Source organism: Odontomachus brunneus, unplaced genomic scaffold (assembly GCF_010583005.1).
Source record: "Odontomachus brunneus isolate Ranch 3 - 2012 unplaced genomic scaffold, Obru_v1 Obru_scaffold_259, whole genome shotgun sequence".
Lineage (NCBI taxonomy): Eukaryota > Metazoa > Arthropoda > Insecta > Hymenoptera > Formicidae > Odontomachus > Odontomachus brunneus.
Genome location: NW_022639709.1, coordinates 339877 through 361483, shown reverse-complemented (window position 1 = coordinate 361483; position 21607 = coordinate 339877). Strand labels below are relative to the sequence as shown.

The 21607-nt window shown below is 45.9% G+C and overlaps 1 protein-coding gene across 8 annotated transcripts in view; it reads left to right on the top strand.

The window, feature by feature from the left end:
• Nucleotides 1–21607, top strand: part of LOC116852858 — a 113342-nt gene that overhangs the window by 3961 nt on the left and 87774 nt on the right. For 3 of the 8 annotated variants that reach the window (XM_032833596.1, XM_032833594.1, XM_032833603.1), the window contains exon 2: nucleotides 20156–20319. The exons of 3 other annotated variants lie outside the window; for them this stretch is intronic. The gene's annotated coding sequence lies outside the window, so the exon portion shown is untranslated. Of the gene's footprint in view, nucleotides 1–20155; nucleotides 20559–21607 lie in introns of those variants that run through there. 2 more of the 8 variants (XM_032833595.1, XM_032833600.1) reach the window with 2 other exon arrangements.

The following is a 21607-nucleotide window of genomic DNA, read 5'->3' as shown; positions in this document are numbered from 1 at the left end:
GAGAGAGAGAGAGAGAGAGAGAGAGAGAGAGAGAGAGAGAGAGAGAGAGAGACGGGGGGGGAGAAGGAAAGAAGGAGAGAAAGAAACAGCCGCGATTACAAAAAGTTGCTTTCCGAGATGTCTTTTGAGGATGATGCCATGATTCCAACTCTTTCTCCTTCTTCTCTTTCGAGAAGTTCGCCGCTCGATTCTGGCCCAGTTATTTACATTTATTATCATTTAGATATTTTTACATGGATTATCTCCAATCATTCTCGCATTTTGTCGTTTCGCTCTGATAACAAAGTTGGGATTATCGACGATTAACGCGACCTATTTCTATCAGAGCGGTTGTGCAGTGTAACAGATATTCTTCAAAGAATACGTAACACTAGGAAAAAAGATGTTTACTTATCGTTATCGGTTTTATTCAACGTCAATTGGAAATGTGGAATGCATCCTTACAAAATTGAGTGCTTTTTGTGGGAAATCACACATCCGTTATTGTGACCGTTTTGGTAGTTTTACACTGAAAGGACATACTCGAAAATTTATTGTGCCCTGAAAGGGAAAGTGTATCCAAGAAATAGAAAATATTTATCCAGTGGGTACTAACGACACGTCTACTTATGTTAATACAAAATATTCTTCGAATGAAAAAAATGTGCATTTTCGCGAAATCTTAGCTTCTCACGAAAGAGCGATTGCTCGCTCCGTTGAAATCGAAAGATCCAAGTAAATACGTTACCAGTAACCGCCGAATTTTTTTTTCACTTCTCAGATACTTTCTTTTCTCTCAGTGGGGATGCGAGATCTCGCGGAGAGATCAGCTTTGTCTCACGGAAAAAACGAATTTTATTTCGCAGAAATAAACCCGAAGAGATCAAGTGAATTTCCAAATCTTCCGTGCCTAGTGCGACGTGCGTGCGTGTATGTGTGTGTGTGTTGATTCGTCTCGAGGAGATGCCGATTTCGCGGAATCGCCGTTTCTTCCACGTCGCGCGCGCGCGGCCTCGCGAAACACGGCGACGTCGGCCGTCGCTGGCCGATCGCTTATGATTTTCTCGCACGCTGTTGCTAATTTAAACGCTGGCGTACGCTGCCAAGTATACGCGAGAGAGCCGTCGATGCGAGCCAGCCGCTGGCTCGCTCGCTCGCTCGCCCGTTCGACGCGTCGCTTTTGCGACACTGCTTCGCAATTGCATTGTTCTTCGCGAGTCGCGCTCGTTACGCAGTCCGCGGAGAGTTATCAGTCGCACGTCTGTTTCGGCTATGCTTCATTAGCCGATGGATCGAGAGTGAAAGTGGCACGAGTCGCGGAACTTGGTCTAAACTGTCTGTGCGCGCGCGCGCGCGCGAGACAACACAACGACAAAATAGGAACGAATTTTAATCGGCGGGCTGTCGCTTCCTCGAAGGATTCGACGAAGCGAGAGCTCCTTTTATCTCTGTACACGGAGAAAATGTCGCAGCTAAAGTTACGCTTAAAGTTTGGATGTCTTTCGGCGATGTGTTCTCGGTAAAGTTGTACCGAGACTGTACTATAAATTGCTATAGAAATAATCAATGATTGAAATAGTAAATAAGTAGATTGAATAGTAAATAAACGAAGTATTCAAGTATTTATCAGAATTTTTGAAGCGAGAAGTCAAACGAACCTTTCAACGAATGTATTTCGGTCATAATACTATACGGTTCAGGATTTTGCAAAAGTTTTACTGTCATTTTTCTACAACGTTTTCTCCGCGTAACGGTTATTTATTATTTTGTCGCGCTATACGCATTGCTCATACTTTCTTCATTTATGTCGTTCTTCCCCTTCATCCCCACCTCTCCTCATTTCTCCTCGCCTTTTGTCCCTTGCCGAAACGCACGAGCGTGCAATGCTTACTCTATTTTGAGCGCAAGGGGTTATAAAATGATGCGCCTATAAAACGAACGGAACTCGCGAGTTTCGCGAGTGGTCCGTCTGTATTTCGCTGTTCTTTTTATATCCGTCCTGTTCGGCTGCACTCTTTTTTAACACTCGCCAGAATAAGCTCACGAATAAATGTTCGTTACTTGAGGGAAATAGAAAAAAAGGAAACAAACACGCCCGCGACGAAGCGGGGAAAGTTCGAGAGCAAAAACCTCGCCGATTGGGGAGTTTTTGTTCACTGAAAACAAGATACTCGAAATCACGCGAAAATTTAGCGTAACACTTATCGCGGCAACACACACTCGTGGTCGAAGTTTCGTGCGATTTGTCTGTTCATGAGAAATTTGATATTGAACATCGCAGTTTTGCACATGGTGACTTCATGATAAAACGGTAGAAGCGATATATAGATGACCATTATTCCAGTGTAACACTTCGCAAAAAGCGATACCATCCAAGTAGAAAACTTGTCGTTACAAATGTTACACAGCGGGAAACGCGGCGTAGAAGAAATAATAAGAAAGAATAATATTCACTACACCGTTTTTGTGTAATGGTACGATTGTGGGCGAGAAAACTGCTGTTTCATGCTTTGAGTAGCATTGCACTGAGTGAAACGTAGCAAGGTGGCCTGTCGTGAAATTAGTTTCAAAGTAACACTTATTACTCAGATAGTGAGATAGATATGTTAAGACGTAATTCTGTCCGATAAATGGCGGGGTTTACGAGTGCAGCAGCTCTCTCGATGCGCCACTGGAGATGCACACCTGATGAATAAACTCCTTAATTTCAAGCTTCGGGCTTCGGCCTTGGCAACAATTGCGTTTGATCTGCGGTAGATATTCGCTGGCAAAAATCAACAGTTCGCGAAAGTTGAAAGCGTTGGGTTCGCTCACGCGAAGTCAGCATGAATCGCAGCACGATGCGGACAGAGTCCGCGTATTTTCTTTCCTTTTTTTTCCGGAAAACTACGTTCTAATTCTGCGGAGACGTTCCGTCGCGAGCGACGTTCCTTGACGACGTGTCAACACGCACGTCACGAATCTCGCTCGAACGTCGCGATCGTCGCAAACTTGTCGAGAGTCTCGCGCGGACGACAATTTCGTCGGTGTTGGTTCGAGCACGGCGAATTCCGAGTGCATTGTAACTGGCGATATGTGTTACAGCCGCGAAATGTTCCGCCTCGTCGATTGATCGCGCGGGAGCAAGTCGATACCTACCGTCGTCCGAACGCCCGTCGAACAATCGTTGCCGACGTGAGGCCGCGTTTTTGCACATCGGCCGATTACGAAACATACCTCCGACAATTTCCTGGATAACAGCGAGCACTGAGAGAATAGAACGCTCGATTTAACAAAAATTATAGTTATTTTTGGGCCTGAATGTATTCGCCGTAGTAAAATGACACCAGTAATGTGCATGTAAATTATTGTCACCTACACGGAAAAAAAAGGTTGCTTGGATTAATTTCTCTTAAAATATGAACGAACTTGTTCATTGAGCTATAATCACATAGAGAAATAATTACTACAAATTATGGTCGAGGAAATCATTTTTTTCTTGTTAAATTCTAATATAATATTATTCTGTTATAATAAAATATTATTTTACTATAATATTAATTCTATATAATATTACACAGAAGAAAAGTTTGGTTGAATTAAGTAGATTTCTGGTAAAATACGAACTTGCGTTTGTTCGCTAAACTTTAACCAGGAAAATTACTTAGTGAAAATTAACCAGAAATCTTGTTGAGCAGAATTCTGCTAATTTGAACCGGGATTTTCTGGTTCGTTTATACTTGATCAGAAATATGCTTCATCTAACCAAATTTCTTTTTCGTATAACATTATAATAGAATTTAATTTAAAAAAGGATAGTTTCCCTGACCATAATTTATAATAATTATTTCTCTGTGCGATTATAGTTGCAAACATCAAACATTCTTTCCTAAACGGACAAACGACTGTTGAATTTCAGCTGTGTTTTGAATACTTACGTGGAGAAAAATCTTAGAACGCGCAACTCAATGGGAACTAGACGAAAACTCGGTGACGAGAAACGGTATCTCTATTATCGCGGGCGGAAACATTCGTCTGAATATTCGGATATGCTAAAACTCGACGGAGATAACTGAGAACAATTGACTGAATAGAAATATCCCTCCTCCACGGGAAAATCTTTGTGTTCCCACAACCGAGTTTTTTCGTCCGGCTGCCCAGATAACAGAAAATCAGTTACACGAACCGTTCCCTTTTCACGTGTACGACTATCCGTCTCAGACACTTTTTCCAATATCGACACTCCCTTTTTCGGATTTACTACGCCTTAAAAGTCGCTCGGTAGTCCCGTACGATAGCACGTCCCGACATTGAAGCGAGCACGACATTCTGCTCGTCTGGCCTTTAAGCCGCGCGTCGTCGAGAGAAAGCGCGCGACATTTGATACACCCTGTATACGTCGGCCAGCTCGAAACGACCTTACGAGATGGCCGCCGCGCGCGAGAAGCATTCTTGGCCTCCGCGGCTCGTGCTCTATTAGGAAAGCTCCAGTTCCGAGTATTCTTGAATATTCATCGAGTGTCCAAATGTGTCTCGCAATATCCAGATTTCTGTGTATATTCGGTGTTGCCGTTGGCGAGTCGCTCGTAGTGACGTAGGCGTATTTGTTATGGTCGCCGGAGTATCGAGAAATATCCCATTCTGATTCTCAATCTGAAACAACGGTGCAACTTCTATGAGAAGAAGCTCCTATGAGAAGAAACGGAACTCGGAATTAAAAGGGCGTACTTGAGCGTTCGTTATGCTCCGAAAAAAAGGGGCTCCCGGACAGGCAGGTGAATACGTGAACTGGGCAGCAACTTCACTAGTAAATTCGTAAAGGTCGTATCCCTTATAAATACTTCATGCGACACTCGTTTATTTATCACACTGACAGAATAATTTTTTTTTTTATATATAATTTTGTGAATTTACTGTGCGCTTTCAGAAGTGTAGGAGTATCCTATCAGTAGTCTATTTTGCTAGGAAACATAGTAAACTTCTCCAGAAACATAACATATTTATTTCAATAGCACATTGCAGATTTTAAAATATATAAATAGTACATATGAAATGAAAGCAGAGATAACAAATTACTACGAATTGTTGATTTGCTTTTCGATTATATAATCCTATAGTAGTGTTTACTAAAAAATTCTATCCGCGTAGAGCGATGACATAGAGAAATACGAAAGAAATACGGCATGAATGATCAAAATTCATTCAAAACTATGTCATGTAAAATGCAACACGAAAATCTGACTGTAACATTTAGTAAACGCGTCGCTGCAATTTAATTGATTAATTAAATTCAATACAGACTAAATTCAATATAGCATATTTGCTTCATACACACACACACACATCAGTATAATTTAAAAAATTGTAAAATTTCCATAATCGATTGTCTCACATCGCGATAATCATAAAAGCATCTTATCTGGGCTGCGATTTCTGACACCTCGAAGCTGTCTCTATACTCTTCTGAAGCGCTTTCATCGTCCGAGTAAAATGGCCGGGTCGAGTACTTGACGAAGATACATTTTTGATCCGGATAAGATATATCACGAATTCGAAGCTGAACACAGCTGCTCCAAAACAACGAAGGGGGAGAACTGGGTGACTCGTGAAAATACCGCATCCTGAGAATCGAATCTCGTAGCACACGCCCATCCGTTACGTAAGCCGCCGCTCGTGTGTCCTTATCGAGTAATCCTTATCGGTTATCTGCCGGGTACTTTGATCGAGGGGAGCAGCACGTGATCGTCTGTCGATACTACGTGAAAACTCGGACGTTTATTTTTCCGGTAGTACTCGAAAAGAAACAGAGAGAGAGAGAGAGAGAGAGAGAGATAGGGAGGGAGGGAGGGAGATCGCGATTGAAAAATTTGATTACTTCACCGGTTACGTCGGCACACGGCGACAAGTCGCGAAACGCATCGCTAGCACATCTTTATCGTACGTTATCTACCATCGTCGAAAGTTACTCGCCGCGTTTTCGACGCTACACTCCGACCGTCGTACACACCGTCGCGCGCGAGGTCCGACAAAGTTATAAACTCTCATCCGCCGAACGTGATGTCGTCGATCTTTCGCGCTCCTCTCCACGTCCGCGTTCGTAGCACGCTATCAGAAGCCGGAATATTTCGCAAGATTTCGTGTACCCGTTTCTCGTCACTGACAGCAGCCGACAATTTTATCATACATATAAATTTCGTGTAATCTCTCGCGCCGCTTCTCTCTCTTTCTCTCGGTAGAACGATTACGCGCCGTAGCTGCTCTCTTTCTTTCTTTCTTCCCCTCTCTCTCTTGATAGGACGATTACGCAATCCACGCGCGTCGCGTAACGACGCGCTTAGCTTTTTCCGCCCCGAAAGGACAATACAACTTGCTCGCTCATACGATCGTTTATACCGACTGCACTGTCGACTGGTTGCGAGGGAACCAGATCGTTGTAATTTCGCCGAGTTTTTAAGCATCCCGATGCCGCTTCCCGATAAGGGAGAATTGACCTTTTGCGTAGTCGGCCGATCTGCGCGATTCTATTGTCGCGATTCTATTGTCGCGAATGAGCTCAGGGGCCATTTTCGCGTCGGTGATTGCATCGTCCACGGTATGCAGCCTTCGATATAGGCCGGCGTTTTCGAGAAGAAATTGCAAGTATCCTACATTCCGCCGCCACCGCCGCGATGCGGCGTCCCGAAAGGGTTAAAGCAACACACGGCTGTCACGAAAAGCGAGCGCGGCCAGCGACGTTGCTTTCCGCGTTGCCGGATCTACCTGCTCGCCTCTCTGCCTGTGTATCCTCTGCGTTCACCGTCGGGCTTGGCAACGTCGCGCCGAAAGCATTACGGCGGTTTCGCTCGGAGACACGGCTAACGCAACGGCGCGATTTTTCGCGACACGGTCAGCCGCGCGATTCAACGCGAAAAAATATCTACGATGACGCGCGCTCGCGTGTCGCGCGACACTCGTTTCGTTCGCGTATAATTTCGCGATAACGCGCGATCGATTCTTTTCGCGGGAATAATGCGCTCCGTTGCCGGGTGGACAAATTGTCGCTGCGCGAGGAGAATTTTTTAATGAAAATTGCCATAGGATTCGCAACCGAGCAACATATCGAAATTCTACCGTAATTTATTGTCCTCTCGCTTTTCATGTATTTTTTTTACATGCCTTGTGTGGGAAAGTTGAAGTCTACTACTAACAAATTCGCTATGTACCTTAGCACTCTCTAAATTCCTTGCAGCGATATTTTCGTTGAAGGGTACACGGATATCACTACACGGAGTGGATTTTACAGTGAAAATTGCCATAGGATTTGCAACTGAGGAGGATATTTTTTTATAATTTTGTTATAATTTATTGTCCTTTGCTTCTCATGTGTTCTTTTTATGTTTTATGTAGGAAAACTGAAGTCTAACAAATTTGCTATGTGCCTTAGCACTCTCTAAATTCCTTGGAGTGAAATTTCACTCTAAAAGTGACCGTCGAGTCGTTCGGATTCGAGTGACCTTTCGCTCATGTAGAGTGAATTCTTCACTCTAAATTGTTGAGTGAATATATTCACTCGAAATTAAAGAGTGAATCTGATGATGTTCTATATTGCAGAAACAAATGCATTGTAATGAAGTGAAATGTTCACTTAAATCAAGTCAGAATTCTTTTCATTCTAGTAGTTTTGAATCAATCGTTTTGAATCAGACATCATTTCAAGACACTTGAAAAGTAACTGGGATTTTTTAGTCACTCTTATTATGTATTCAGACTCATAAGCTATATCTCATTCAATATACTTACATATTTTCTGTTTTTCTTATAATCATATTTACTTGTGCAAATGTTCTTACAAGAGATACGTTCTAAAATGTTTCATAAACGCTTTATGTACATCTATTTATCTATTCGGGCGCTATGACTGTCGACTTTTTGAAGAAACGACTTCCTCAGCTGTTATTCATAAACCGTGCTATTTATAACGTGAAACATAAAATTACATACAAAGAAGTGATATTTGATACATCTCTCCCTTTTGGTCGAATAATCAACAGTCATGACGCATTGAATTATGCTTGCTATGTATGTGATCGCAAAACTCTGGTAAGCTTACTGGTCTAGTAAATATTAAGACTAATATGCATACACAGACCGCGGAAAATTTATTTCCCGAGAAATTTATCAACAAATACATTCTCTTTCTTAGCGGACACAGGTGCGTTGCGAAAATCATAAAAAGAGAGTGATTCCACCTATTCTTTTACTGAGACTATTTGTCATTCCAAATATTGGGTCGTTATTATTCTTTAGTTATACTATTTTCGTGTTAGATAGCGTTATCTCATGGCTGAAAATTCCACTGGTCCGTCGCAATTCGGCTGAAATTTTCCGGTCTCGATGAATCACGCGAATTCTTCTGTTCGGGTCCGTTGTGTAAGTAGCTGACATTGTAGATTTGGCAGTGTAATTCGATATTTGGCCGAAGAGAGAAAGGTTCTTCGCGTGACGTCGCACGCATATACGTGTGCGTGTACGTGTGCGTATACGTGTGCGAGCGCACGTATGTGTGCAAGTCCGCCTCTCTTGCGTAGACTCGCCATCGATCTCGTCGGACTTGCCTCGCGACGTAACCCGCTTTATTCCGCAGCTAACCATTAGCGATTTCCCGTTCGCCGAAGAGAGAAAGAGAGAGAGACAGATAGAGAGAGACAGAGAGAGATACGTCCCCGTTTATCAGATTTTTACTTCGTCAACGCGTGACTCAGATGTGTAAGCTTTAGTAGAAACGTGTGCGCGTCGCTGGATAAGAAGCAGCGTCGCTAGGCGAATAAACGAGATTCGCGCGTAACTGGCGAACACTTGGCGCCGGGTGCATTAATCTCTCGCAAAATACCGCGGAATAGGCGAATCGTAGAGTCGCTCTGAGGGGGAGGAGGGGTAGAAGTCGAAAACAACGTGGTAATACGCAAGCGACGTGAGTACATGGATGCTTGTATGTGAATATGTACGTATGTATTTATTACTTCAGCTACACAGCCAGGAAGGGGACTTGGTTTACAAGAATATCCTTAGCCAGACTCATCCTTCCGTACTTCTCTTACCGTACTTCTCTCATACAACTAATATTCTTACCCTGATATCACAATCTTTACAACAAATATTTTACAGTATCAGGAATATCATAAATACATTTTCTTTCGCTAACTTATTCCTATATCACTTTTGTCACATTGTATAAATCTCTTCTGAAGAAGAGAGATATTTATTCTATCTCACTTATCATCTCTATCTCTATTTTACCATTATAATTTTCCTAATCCTTTTTATCTATATCATACATCCTGTATCTACATGTTTTCAATTCACAGCCACGACTCATGTTTTCCTTCTCCTCTTGGATCTTCCTTTTATTTCTTTCTCTTTCCTTAGATCAACTTTTTATCTCTCTCTCCAAATTTTCTATATTTTTATTTCATCTAGTTCATCATCCCAAATCTTTCTTTTCTATATTGCTTTATTATAATTATATAAAAGGAAATAGGAATAGGACATATTGTAATAAATTGATATACTGTCATATTGTGATATATTGTGATATACTGTCATATTGTGATGGAAGATTATGATTTTAATTGATTATAAGATTTAAAAGGAAAAAGTTTTGTCTTTTACATAGGCATTAAAATAAGGAGGTATGGATGATAAGTGTGGATAAGATACATATGTAAACCAAACTCCCTTCTTGGCTATATAGCTGAAGTAAATAAACTATATATATTGCTTTATTATCATCTCCTTATACATGAATATGAGTGCGCCCACGACGAATATGTGGATTTCTGATTATCCACGAATGAGTTTTGAAATGTTTTCTTAAAATTGAAATTATAGAAAGCTCCTTTAAATAACTAACAGTAAGATTTGGAAAATGGCATATAAGGAGCAAGCATGGATGGCTTAGTACTATTAAATACTAATATTACTTTTTTAATATTAATATGATAGTGGGAGGATAAAAATGTCCAGCATGTTTTTTTCGCAACATATATAATGAATCTATTTGAGTCATCGATTTAATGGGGTTTGGGAATTTTTAAAATATATATATAAATTTGGGACTCAAGGATCGGTCTAAGTATGAAAGATTGATTCGCCGCGTACGATAATCAAAGAAAATTACGATACGTGCGTTTGACATGCTGGACATTTTTATTCTCCCACTATCATATTAATATTAAAAAAGTAATATTAGTATTTAATAGCACTAAGCCATTCGTGCTTGCTCCTTATATGCCATTTTCCAAATCTTAAATGTTTTCTTGCTGAAATTACTTCAAAACCGACTTTGCAAATATTATTTGCACTTATCTGATTTCTTTGTGCATATTGATTACGCGATTCAGAAAGATTTCACGTTTCGATAGAAAAGCAGAAAAGCAAGAGCCAATCAGAACTCGCATTGGTGGTCAGGTGATGGTCGACAGTTTTTGTTTTTCTGTTTTCTGCCAAGGTGTGAATTCTCCGTTAAGTATGACTGTCAAAGAGTTAAAAAAAGAGACCTTAAATTTATGTAATATACATAATTGAATTTATATTGATCGGATATCCTCTCCCCCTCATGATCGAACTGAGAATATAAGTCTAAAAGAGATCGCACGCGAGACAAGTCTAAAAGTTCTGACACCTGATATATTCGAACAGGTACGAAAAGCATGACTTTTACACACGCAGGACAGGTGAAACACGGACGCGACGAATTCGTGCGCGAAGGCAACTCGAAGGGCCAAGTCCATAAGTCGAAAGTTGAATTTCCGAGTAACCCGAGAAACAGCCTTTCTCTTGTGTCTCTGATAATAAAGAAAACGGCCAAAGGAAATAGGAAAAGGGGCGGCAATCGTTAGAAAAGAGGGAATAGTGACGCCGCGCCGTAAAAGGGGACAAATATTTGCCCAACTGGCGTTTTAGAACCCCCTCTCATAGGCCCGGTTCTATAATTCAACGGCTTTCGTTATTTTAATAATATTAACTCGACCCTCGAACGTCTCGAGGAAAGAGGAACGCGGCTAGTGGTGGCGTTGATGCCTCACGTGTGCCGGCATATCTCTGTCGAGGAGAATGCACGCCGACGTCGGTGAAGCCCCGCTGGATAAATTTCTCGCGTCGTTCGTTCACCGCGTCGCGATAGTTGGCGGTGGATCGCACGACATCGTCGGGCTCTCGTGTGTCGACCTCGCGACGACGCCACCTAATGCTCTAAATTTCGACAACGCCTGCTTGAGGGTCAAAGAAGAGAATCACGTTGGGCGGGGCGTTACACCAGCGGCTCCGCCGCCGCTGCCGCTGCCGTCGTCGTCATCGTCGTCGTCGTCGTCGTCGTCGTCGTCGTCGTCGTCGTCGTCGTCGTCGTCGATGGGAGCGGTGGCAACGTCGGCGTCGACCTAAGAGTACATCGTTTATTTTGACTTGGCGCGTCGGCGAACGGCGCACAGCAGGCCGACGAACGTTACTTGTGCGTACGCGATCGTCGTGGTATAGGATGGTTCGTTTGTCCGTTGCTCCTGTCTCGGAAAGGTGTTGATTCCGCGTGAAAAAAAAAAAACAAATTGAAGATACACTCCGTGGAAATCTGTCCTTCTCCCGCGACGGACTTTGTTTTCTCTCCGAGGAAATTACGTTTGAACGTATCGGAAAGGTCGATAGCATATCTCTTTTTCTTCCTCCCTCTTTCTTGTCTATCTCTCTTCTTCCCCTTATCTCTTCTCTCCCTCTCTTTCTCCCTCATCTGTCTCTCTCCCTCTCTCTGAGCTTTCGGATAAGTTTCGACCAGCTGAGATAGATCGCTCGGCGGATATCGCGATCGACACAGTCGCGGAGCTGCTGTCATGGTGTGAATGAGGAAATTCAACGTCACGTTTGGAAATGTAAAGAGTAAAGTAAACGGCGGGGAAATATCGCGGAAAGGGAAGAAATTTTACGAGAAAATGCGGACGAGCGAAATCCAGGCTCTCTCCGACTGGGAGAATACATATCGATCAGCAGCATGTTCAATGTCTCGACAGAGCTCCCTGCATAGCCGATGTACTACATTGATCGTACTATTAATACGGATATTAATTTTAATCACGTTGCATTGCACGCGATTACATCGTAGCAGTTTGCTCTTCGCTGACTTTTTATTTATATTTCAACGTAAGTTTCTTTTTGCGTACAAAAAACTAAAAACATTTCATTTCAATGGCGCGGCCATTATGCGCGTACGTGGTCGTCATCATCGTCGTCGTCGTCGGCGGCGGCGGGGTGCCTCGTGATAAAACAAACAGGAGATTCTACGTATAATTACGAATGTCAGATTTAAGCGGTTAAAATTGAATATCAGTCGTAGTCTGGCGTGGAAATTTGGAATCGCGAGGTAGAATATCGCTGTCATATCCGAGACGTAACAAGATTCGGAAGCTCGCGGGGATGAATAATTGCTGCTGGTCGTGTGTCGGAGTCGTCGCGCGAGGTCACCAACCAACCAACCAACCAACCAACCAACCGACCGACCGACCGACGCGCGGACGCTGATTTACGAGGTTCGAGTCACACACACATATACATACGCGCGCGCGCGTACACACATACAGTATGCGGACGGAAAGTACGCCTGCGAGCGAGCGGCCCTTTCGGTTTTTATAACCTCCAGCAGGTGGGGCGTTTTAATCGATAACGGCGAGGGGTACCTCGAGCGCGCGGCAAAAATCGTCCGTTCCGGGTTTAAAGTAACGCCGCGCGCGCGTCCCGCTTTTTCCCGCCCGCCTCTCCACGCGAGAGATACGCCAGAGTGGTATCTTGAATTTTTCCTACTGTTGCTTTCCCCGGGACGTTCAACGGCGTCTAACGTGTGAGTGAGCGAGCGAGCTCTGAGAAAGTCGATATTACTAAGCGCGGCCGACGGCGTAGACGGGGCTGACGCCTCCTTCGTCGTCCACGTCCTCGTGGTCGTGGTCGTGGTCGTTTCCAAGCGTAAACTGTCGCGCGCACGATGCACGCTCGTCGTAACGATCCAAAAATATCCTTTGACACGGCGTTTCTGAACTTTCTCTCCGCGACCGCCGGTTTTATACGACGCAACGATTCTAAAAATACGAAACACGACCGCGCGCGGGCTTTGGACACTCACGGCAGCGAGCGATCCATGTGATTGGCGCGCGTCTACCGTGAGCGCCGTGATTCCACGGCATTTACGCCGCGATCGAGAAATAATTCATCGGATTCCCGATGCCAGTCGCCTCGACGCCGCTCTGCGTTCGCAGAATGCAATATTGCGCAATAATTCGCAATTCGTCGTGTCATGCGCCACTGCGCTTCTACGCGATCGAGATTCGCTCGATATCATTCCCGCCGTTTTCCCCCTAAAATTCCTCCTTCGTCGACATCACGCGTGAAATCCCGCAAATCAATGATAGGACCGTGTTCGTCGTATACAATCAGTGAGGTAAAAGTATCGATGCCCGGACACATATCTAATTTTGGACATTTTCTTTTTGGTCTTTAACCTCTTAGATACGCCACTAAAGTGGCTTTCGCATATGTCATCTTTTTGAACGGTACGTCACTATAGGCTCATTCTTATTTCTAATAAATTATAATTTATTCATCTTAAACTGTATTCTAATGTACTTGCATAGTGAAAAGCATTACTAGACACAAATCGCAGTATTGCATTGTTTTTGCGCAGTCCGCGTTGAACTTTGCCGTACAGAGATATAGCTCCGCGGAAAGTCCTTCTGTAACTAAGAAGTTAAATACAAATATATAAACTTTTAATATAAAATATTCAACTTAAATTATCAACATAAAATAAATATTGAATATATATATATACATTCCATGTTAAAAGTTTAAATATTCGTATTTAAAGACCAAAACAATAAGAAGGCCCAAGATTAGTGTTCAGAAATTGGTACCTCATTTTAGTTTACTCACACACAACACACTTGGTTCATGTCGTTTTTGTAGCACTCAAGTTTTTGTGATTTCTGTGGAATACTCCGAAACTACAAAACATGAAACGCGTACGAGTGAAAAAAAATCAAGTTCCGTTTACATACGGCGACGGTCGACGGCCGGAGACCGTATTATTGACGCGTATTCGAACGCTAAGGAGGGGAAAACGCCCAGTAGCCGGCACCCGCTATAGCATTCATCAGTTTTTGGCACTCTCGCTCGGATCTCATCCAATATCAAGAAGTACGAGGATCTATTGATTATTTATCGATCATTTATCAATTATTATTTGTTTATTCGTTTTTTAATCCGCATGCGGAGAGAATATCGTAGTTTCTTCTCATATAAATTTGCTTCAATTTATATTTTTATATATTTTTCTATAGTTCACACGCCAGCAATAGATTATCCGTAGGGTCTTGCTATTTCAAGTTACGTTTCTCTTGTGCGAGCATCCCGTTATAAGATTGTTTCAGCTTGCGAATCAGAAAAGGCGCACTCGGCGCTCGGCTACGCGTGAAGAATACGCGGCCCCAGGTGCGAGCCGGCGGGCATGGAGCGCGCCAACGCGGCCGCCCGCGCGCCAAACCGCGAAGGCGCGACCGCGGATTAAAGAGGGAAAATTCACGACGGGTGAGCGCGCGCGTCCCACGGACCGACGGACTGACGCTCGGGTCGGTTCATTGTTACGTTTGTAGCGGAGCTGCGAGCAAGCCGTTGATATGAAATCGTCTACTTTCGCCGTCGCGTTGTCCGTGCGCGCGCGCGACAATCGATACGGCCGGAAAAAGAGGAGTATGTAGTCGGCCAGCGAGTTAGCCGGGCGAAAGTACCAGGGCACCAGATAGATGCGAGAACGTTGCGAGATATCTCGCCGCGAGTGGAGGCGGTCGAGCGAGCGAGCGAGCGAGTGAGCGAGCAAACGCGAGGCTTTCGCTTACGAAATCCGCCAACGCGCCCGCGCACTTCATCTCGCCTCGCCTTGCTTCTCCTCTCTTCTCCTCACCTCGCCGAAAAGTCAAGGCTTTTGTCAAGGGTGTAGCGGAATGCGTATGGTCGCTGTCGGAACGCTTGAGGTGTACCTGCTGCGTGTACGGCCGACAATTTGTGCGCATTTATTTCGGGACGTTAATCGTGCCCGATTAACGTCCAGAAATAAAGGCGCGCGCAAGTACACTCCGTGACGCGTACTCCACACACACGGTGGCGACATAAGCCGCCGAGACTCGTTCGGCGATCGACGGAGGAGGAGGAGTCATCGGGATTTTCTCACGCGGAGCGCTCGGCTGGTGGAGACACCCCGCGTCGCACGAGGAATCGGCTCCCCGCGAAACTACGTTGCTTTGCGCCCCGGCTCTGACTCCCAAACGCGCCACTCTCTTTCTCTCTCTCTCTCTCTCTCTCTCTCTCTCTTACATTGATACCAGTAGTATTTAATATAGGCATGTGTTAATGCAAATGCGCTCTCGCGTGTCGGTCGGATGCCTGAATGTCGAAACGCGCACGACTGGCGCGAATACACGGGCGCGAAACGAGTTGGCGCGCTCGCGCGAGCCGCCTGGAGGAAAGGGAATATAATTCGGACCGCGCGACGACGAAGGGTCAAGGGTTAAGCGGGCGCCGGTAACCGCTTCCACGCTCTTCGTCGGAGGGAATGAGCTCGATGGTGCAGCGCCGAGACGAGAAGTGGAACTCGCATGCGTACGCTGTGTTGTTTGTGCAGCAGCCAGGGAGGAGAGAGAAACGCGCCGCGGCGACGTGGAGTACACTCGCTCGCCGGGCTCTCGAGAACGGGTAGAGGAGGAGAAGGAGGAGGTGGAGGTGGTGGTGGTGGTGGTTGTTGTGTGGGGGATGGGAGGGAAAGAGGGGGGGGGAGGGAGAGAGAGAGAGAGTGAAGCGCAGTGGGTTCACGGGCGGGGGTAGGGGGAAGAGGAGATGCGAGACGCAGCACCAACGGTGAATGGGCGAAGCCAAAGGTGCGGGCGGGAGTAGGTACGGTGACTGCGAACGGCGGCTGGCGGGCGAGGGGAGTGCGGATCGGAAGAGATATCTGGACTCCATGATGTAAGGAGACAAGGGGTGTGCTCATACGCGTGTTTACGTTAGCCGGCCAATAAGATGTTCTCCAGTCAGGCTGCGTCACTGCGAAGGAGCCTCGCAGAAGCTTGTGTGCGCATCGGCGTGCGTGTGTGCGTACGTGGCGACGCACAGCGGCGTCCGTGTGTATGAAACGCACGTTCGGTATCGTCCAAGTATCGATATCGAAACTCAGCGAGGAGTACTTTATCTTCGATTGCAGTTAGATGGATCGTCGGTGGCGATAACACATACACACACACACATACGCACATGCAGCATTGTCAGTATCAGCGGAGGTGCTCATTACTTTATCCTCGTCTTGCGTTGGTCGAACAGCTGATGCGAAATGCGCATACGACGTTATCAATCTTATCGAAGTATTAACCTATATCTTCGATAGCTTCAGCGCTCGAATCTTCGATATCGGTCGCGCTCGGACCTCGGTCGCGGAAGGAGGTGGGGCTGGAGGGAGGACGATAGCGAAGAAAAATTCGAAATCTCGCGTTCCTCGCTAGCTGAACGAATTAGCGCGGCGAGTATCGCGAGGAGACGTGAACGTGATCTACGACTACGACGACAGAGGAGTGTGGTAAAGGTTTGGGGCCGCGAGAATACCTTAAAGGAAACATCCTCAAGGCGGACGACCAAGTGTACATTAGCGCGGGTACAGTTCATCACTGTGCAATGACTCAGCTTGTAGTGAGCCCCGGCTAATGACGTGGAACGTGCGATTAGATTTCTAGAAAACTTTCAACACGCGCGGCCGCGATCAATGATGGTTATCGAGAGGTCGTTTGTTTCTCTGTGACGTATAGCGAGATATTTCTCCTCCTTCCTCTCCTCCTCCACCTGGTCTCCTTCTACCCAAGTCGGTGCACTGCGAGTCACGTTGCGAGACTTCTCGAGCGACTTCGACTCGGTCTGCCTTGAGGAAAACGTATATCTCGCCCCCAAAGTTCTTCCTTCCTGAACGAGTACGTTTGATTAAAATTCCGTCGGACTTGAAATCTCCTTGAAAACGAGCGAAGGGAAGCAAACTAGCGTTCCGCCGTTGCGACGTGCAGGCCCGCATTGTTACACGCGAGCGAGACTCCTCATCAAGTCGACAATGCCGCGCTCTTTTCCTCCTTGGCGTCTCGTAATGTCGCGGTGCCATTATTCGAAACAAGCGAGAGAAATTGCCATCGCGAACAACGACGTTCCTACGTTTGTTATCTCAATTAAAATCATATTGAAGAACCGATACGTTTAAATAGGATTCTTAGAAGGGCGGTTTCCCCTCACGTTACCAAGCGCCGTTGGAATTTTACGTAACCCGTTGACGTGTTCCTGCCGACGCGCTGGAGTTTTGTATATAATATGGACAGCCGATTTGGTCTCTAGCACGCGTTGTCTTGGGGACGTACGTTTCAGGACGGAATTACGGCAACGTAGACGCCAGTACAACGACATCGGTGCCGTTGTTTTTGCGCCGCGTAACGAGAGAGAATCGATCGCGCGGCGAATGAGTGGGAAAGAGAGACAGGATGGGAAATAGATGGACGAGGGAAAAAGAAAGAGAGGGGAAATAGAAAGGGAGAGAGAGAGAGAGAGCGCGCCTGGCTGTCCTGTACAGCTGATATTTGCCATTTTTGCTGTTGCTGCGTATTCAACACAACGGATCGACCCCGACGACACAGTGCTATTCGAGAACGCGCGGCAGATGCCTCTTCCGGCAGTATTTCCCACCGCGGAAAGATCGATCGGCCTCGTTGTGCGTGCTCGATACACGTATCCCGACGTAATTATTGCATCTCGTCGTAATGTCGGCTGCTGCGGATTCCTCGCGAAATGCGTATACGCGGGGAGAATTATACAGTAAAAACCATCACAGGATTTGCGTAATTTGCTATGTTCCTTAGCAATCAATAGACGGTTTATTCTTAGACTACTAAACACATTGCAAAATTGGAAAGGATTTATACGAAGAACAACTACAACATTCTCTTCGTGTATGTCCCCAGCGAAATTTACTACGTTTCTTAGCAAGACAGACCTTACTGACAATTTGTTCTTGGATTACTACAAACATACACGCAAAAAAAATTTTAGTTGGTGCAACCAAGTAGGAACCAACTGAAAGTTAGGTGATCAGAAGCGATGTCTTGTGAAAACTAATATTTCTGTTGTCGCAACTGAAAATATTCGTTTGAATATTCAATGATATTAGAACTCGGTCGAGACAACTGAGAACAATTGATTATACAGAAGCTTCATAAAGGAATTTTTCTGTTCCTATAGTTGAGTTTTCGTCTGATCCCTGAGTAACCGAAAATTCGGTTGCACCAACAGAATTGTTTTTTCCGTGTATAGTAAAATCGGAAAGAATTTGTATGAAGAAGAATTACATCTTTTTTGTGTGTTTCTAACGAAATTTTCCTATGTTCCTTAGGAAGATTGACTTTACAGACAGTCTATTTTTGGATTACCAGAAACATAGTGAAATTAAAAATAGTTTATACGAAGAGAAACAGAACTATTTTTTCCATATATTTCTCTTTTGTCTCTTTTTTTCTTCCTTTTTCTTTTTCTCTTCTTCCTCTGTTTTCGTTGACGTCCGCCGCGCGACGAACGAGCTCTCCTGTTTGGGACTCACGAATTTCGCTCGTCGTAAGGACGGTTCGCCTGTGCGCGCGAGAAATCACCTCTACGTGAAATTGTTGCCGGCAATGTATTTATACGAGGGCTTCTCACGCGAAACGTCCCGTTTGCCAAGGTTACAAGTTAGCGCCGGGGATGAGTTACAATTAGACTTCGCATATTTCCATAGGGTTGCATTCTGGAAATATCAACGTATATTCAGCGGTTGTGCCAATTAATGAGAGCCGTGTACAGTGACGACGGGTCAATAACCGGCTATTATCGGGCATCTAAACGTTAACGCAATCATAACTTCTCTTTGTGGCGTACGGTACGTTGCGGCCTTTTATCAACTTTGCGGATAATGAGCGTGTAACGATGTACCGAATCGATGCTAATAATTGCGCATCTCCAACTTGCGTTTTCTTTACTCCTACATATAAAGAGAGAGAAAGAGATAAAAAAGGAGAAAGAGAGCACATGTCATGTCGATCGCTCTCGCTCGGTCGTTTGCATGTTAATTCGTTCTTACTTACAGTTAACTTACGTAAAAATACACGGACACATAATTGCCGGCCGATTACGTGGAAAATGGAGAGAGAGATAGAAGGAGCGAGAGGCGGGAGAGAAGTACAGAATATTCTGCGAAATTACAAGTGTTTTATTATCACGTGAACGATAATTATGTGCGCATCCGCGTACCGCTGATAATCAAGGCAAAAGTACTAATACCTGGGCACACATATATCTAATCTTGGACATTCTTGTTGTATTTGTCTTTAAATATGAATATTTAAATGTTCAATATAGAATATATGTGCATGTTCAATGCAATGTGCGTGCGTTCAGCCATTGGCACTTTTACCTTAACTTGGTGAACTAAGGTAAAGGTATGTAAAGTACCTAACTTTGCACATTCTTGTCTTAGTCCTTAAATACAAAATTTAAATTCTCAACATGGAACGTGTGTGTGTCCTATGTTGAAAGGTTGAATTTGTATTCGTAAAGACAAAACAAAAGAAATGTCCAGAATGGAGTACGCGTCAAGGAATGCGTACTTTCACCTTAGTTCCCGCGAGTATCTCACCAACCGAGAGATGGAAGAGTGGAAAGCAAGCAATCAGTCCATTAGTCGATTATTCTCGCGTTGCAAAGCTCGACGTCCATTGCTCGTTGAGTCAGCCCGAAGAGCGATACGAATTCTCGCCGTCGGCGACGAATTTTCGTCAAACGACCGACGGCCGCGCCGCACGAATGCCCGCGTCAAATGTTCCCGCTATCAGAAGCTAATGAATCGCTTCGCGCGCGCGGCCGTCCGGAAAATCCGAACTCGCGGAGATTATTCCGATGTCAAGCCCCGGGGAAATCCAGTTATCTAACGTCGAGCGGTCACTCGATACTGCTCTAAGGACGACTAACAAGTTTCCTCGGGGGTTGAACGAAGACTCGCAGCGCGAGTGTGCGCCACCACACGCACAACGTTACTCGACCCGACTCTTTTCCCTCTAACGAGAGATGTTACTCTGTTCGGCAGGTGGAGTGTCATCGGTCGCAGTTGTCGGTCCTGCTGATCGTCGTCCTCGACACCGCCGAGTATCGGCGAAACAGCTTCCGGCAGGCACGGAGGATTCTCGGACGTCAGGGAGGTCGACACTCGACGAGTTTGGGCAGGAAGGAGCGAACGAGGAGGCGGCGACGGTGAGGAGGCACAATTCGGGCTTTCGAGGAAAACGCGGCCGGCCGCGGAACGAAGGAGGGCCGAGAGGGCGAGGCCCATCATTCGCTGATCTCGTCGGGCGAATAACGCGCGTGTGTGAGTGCGTTTGTTCGCTCGCTCGTTTCTGTGGTGGTGTCGCGGGACACACCGAGTATTTTGCTCCTTGGCCGGGCCTTCGTCGACGACCGTGTGAGAATCGTCGCGCCGAGACATCGTTGAGGTTTTCTCCCACCCTTCTCTCTCTCTCTCTTTCTCTCTCTCTCTCTCTCTCTCTCTCTCTCTCTCTCTCTCTCTCTCTCTCGCGTGCGCGCAATTCGCAAACACGGAATATACGAGTGATCAATTTGTTCTCACCGGATCACGGCGATTCATTAATCACGATCGCGCGTTTGCTCGCTGAATCGTCATCATCGATCGTCGCGGCTACTACTGCTACTTTACTATTACAACAATAACTACTACTATTCGATGACATCTTGTGAGCGATTCCGCCCTCGTAGCGACCGTTTCGCAGTTCGCTCGCGTCTTGCCTCGTCTCCCCTCGCCTCCACCGATCCTCCGCAGCGCGGAAAGAGAGCGAAACGCGCGAACGAAGGCCAACGACGACGATGAAAACGGCGGCTCTCCGGTAGCGCGCGCGCGATCCCGTCGTGGGAACGATAACGAGCGGCCCGTAGCGACGGCAACGGGGACGCATGGTGGCGGCGATATTAATAACAGCGATGACGAGTCGCAGGTGGAATACGCGGAGCGCAGGAGGCGCAGGTCAATGAGGAAATTCTCGGGCGAGCAGCGCCGCGTGAGGTGCGCCTACCTTGAGCGCTAGCGGGTCGCGCGGAACGAGACGCGAAGGCGGGAGAGAGAAGGACAGGCAGAGAGGGAGACAGAGAAAGAGAGAGAGACAAAGTCGAGAGGGGGGCAGGAAGGTGGGAAGGAGAGGTAGTCTAGTGGTGAGGGTATAACCGAGAGCGGGACGGTAGAGCGAAACGGGTAACAAACGTCGCGGAGAGGAGAGGAGACGCGAGACGAGGTGAGGCGAGGCACGAAGCGCGCGGGGTCGCGTGCGCGCGGTCGACAAATACGTGGACCTTTGTGCGAACAGCTGAACCGGAAGTCGAGCCAAGCGCGGACTAATCGTCGCCGATAGGGTCAGTCGGGTAAAACACAGACGAGCGGCCGTTCCTGTCGGAGGGAGAGAGAGAGAGAGTGTGTGTGTGTGAGAGAGAGAGAGAGAGAGAGAGAGAGAGAGAGAGAGAGAGAGAGAGAGAG